Raw genomic sequence first — 2,639 nt, 5'->3', positions numbered from 1 at the left:
TCTTGGGTCCTGTAGTGATTTCTGGGTCCCTTTTACTGTTAAGTCCTGACTTTTTGCAAGTCTTGAAATTTCCAGCCACCGTCTATTTTTTATTCTTTCATAACTCAGACTGTGATGAACTGTTTAGGATTCTTTACCCACTCCTTTGGAATGTGCCTAGAGGCAGAAATTACTAGCAATTGTTTCCCTTCCAAGCAGGATCACAGCAAAACTTTGCCTACTGGCCAATATCGGAAAACTGTTATTCTACTTGTTGTTTATAGATATTATAAATAGTTGTATTCTTAAGGTGGAGGGATAAATCTTTTCCCTCTTGTTCCATCGTGGTTTCAACTCTAGGCTAACATTTTGAACTTAGTTTAGCCATCACCATGAGCAAGACATAGTTGACATTTTACCAATTAGTAAATTGATATTCAGAAAGACTAAGAACATTTCCCAAGTTTAAACATCTAAGAAGTCTTTAACTCAAGATTCCAAGCTACAGTGTTTTAGTTTGTGTCTGTATGATTTTCTGTTATCCTATCCAACACATATTTTGATGAAAAAAAAAAAAAAGAAAGAGTACCTCAAGCATTGATAAGAGTAGATATAAATTCTTGGCTGGCAGCTTCAGATATGTAAAGTATCTATGATTGATTCATAAGCAGGTATGGGAGACAGATGCGGCATGATACTGACAAATACATTGTTTATGGAAGTATAAGTTGGATATCTTAGGATAGCCTTGGTAAACTGAATAGCCAGTTTTATACAAGAAAGTAGAAGAAATAGATATGAATATATGTATAAATATTTTCCAATATCTGTAAGACAATGCCTTCAGTCCAAAAATGAGAGCAGGGCAGTTGCCTAGAGAAAATATGTTTTAGATGTTTTAAATATCCACAGGTAAATAAATAGAATGTGATGGTGAACTGCTAGAACTTGATAAGATTAATTAAAGCAGAGTAAAAGATGATTCTAAATATGGACCAGTAAGAGAATGGTTGTAAGCCTTATGTATGGTCAGCTCATTATAGCATAACAATTCAAACTAAAAATTATCAGGCAAGAGAAAGGTGTATATTTTTTATTTTACATAAAAATAATAGGTAAACTGTCCAAAACTGATACTGTGGTTCTTCTGCAATCTCATCAATGAACCAGACATTCCACCTCTTTATTTTACCATTCTAGTACAATGCTCCCATTTTTAAGCTTTCGTCACATTGTTTTAAGACTATGGTTTAAGATTTGTATTTATGATATCCTCATTGCAAGAAGAAGTAACAGCAGGAATATAGGCGAAGTCGGTTCACCTTAAATAGCCAGACCCAAACAACACTTCTGCTCACATGTAATTCACCAAAATTTGCTCACGTTGCCAGATGCATGGAAGAAGAGGCTAGAGAAATGTTGACTTTCACTAACAGCAAACATGAGCCCCTAAAATCTGGGCCTGGTGATAAAGAGAATAAGAGAGTATGCACTTTGGCTGCATGTATACTAGAATTGGAACAATACAGAGAAGATTAGCATGGCCCCTGAGCAAGAATGACATGCAAATTCATGAAGCATTCCATAGTTTTTGGTTTTCTGACTTTAACAAAAAATAGGAGAATGGATGTTGGACTATGCAAACAGGATTTTTCTATATCAATGTCCATTTCATTTACTAAAAGAGAAGATTGGAAGGAAGGTTATAAACTTAATGTAGGTAGTCTTGAGTATTTACATGCTATCACGTCATGTATGTGGTAACTTCAAATGTAAAACTATGAATGTGAATACGAAATGATGTAGATTGGGGATTATATATTATTTGGATAATATATTTGGAAATCTAGTTATTTTGTAGAAAGATATATAATAAGCGAGAGAGACCAAGACATTTTCAGAGGCATAGTGACTAATACTGATGAGTGACTTCAAGGTGGTCTAGATAAGCAACTTTATTTTTTTCTGTATTCTGTTTGCAACTGGACACCAAGGCTACTTAACAGTTTTATCTGCTTGAGCTGTATCTGCATATTTTTTAAAAGATATCATCTTCTATCATCTTGTGAGCCTTCCCTACCACTTTCATTCAATTCACTCCAGTCACACTGGCCTCCTTTTTTTTTTTAAACTTTCCAAACTCACTGCCCCTTCCTACCACCTGCCCTGGAAATTTTGTTCTTGCTACTAATTAGGCTTAAGCCGCCCCTGTTCCTGTATATTCATGGGTCAGTTTCTTGCCTCCACTGTGTCTTTAGCTCAAGGATCACTCTTACATTAGTGTCCTTTGTGGCCGCCATATTTAGAATTACAGCCCTTTTACCACAGCCCTTTCACTATTTTTTTCCCCTCTCCATAGAATTCATTACCACTTGTCATGCTATATTATTTTTTAATTTGTAGTTAATTTTTAATTTTTTTAATGTTAACTATGTTTTTTGTTTTATTTTTATTTTAAAGATTTTATTTCTTTACTTGACAGAGAGAGAGAGAGAGACAGTGAGAGAGGAAATACAAGCAGGGGGAGTGGAAGAGGGACAAGCAGGCTCCTTAGGAGCAGGGAGCGTTATGCTGGCTCAGTGTTAACTGTTTTATTCAGTGCTTTATTCCCTATAATTTCCCATGTGTATACCACATGGTAAACTTAGGTCAACTGTGGA

At 35.2% G+C, this 2,639-nt stretch overlaps 1 non-coding gene across 1 annotated transcript; it reads left to right on the top strand.

Moving 5' to 3' along the window:
* Nucleotides 1-1,466: 1,466 nt before the first annotated feature.
* On the top strand, nucleotides 1,467-1,571 carry LOC122918910. The gene has a single exon (XR_006386697.1). It is a non-coding gene; the product is annotated as a U6 spliceosomal RNA (small nuclear RNA).
* The last annotated feature ends 1,068 nt before the right edge of the window (nucleotides 1,572-2,639 follow it).

Source organism: Neovison vison, chromosome 10 (assembly GCF_020171115.1).
Source record: "Neovison vison isolate M4711 chromosome 10, ASM_NN_V1, whole genome shotgun sequence".
Classification (NCBI taxonomy): Eukaryota; Metazoa; Chordata; class Mammalia; order Carnivora; family Mustelidae; genus Neogale; species Neogale vison.
The sequence above is the reverse complement of the archived record's forward strand: the minus strand, read 5'-3'. Positions and strand labels throughout refer to the sequence as shown.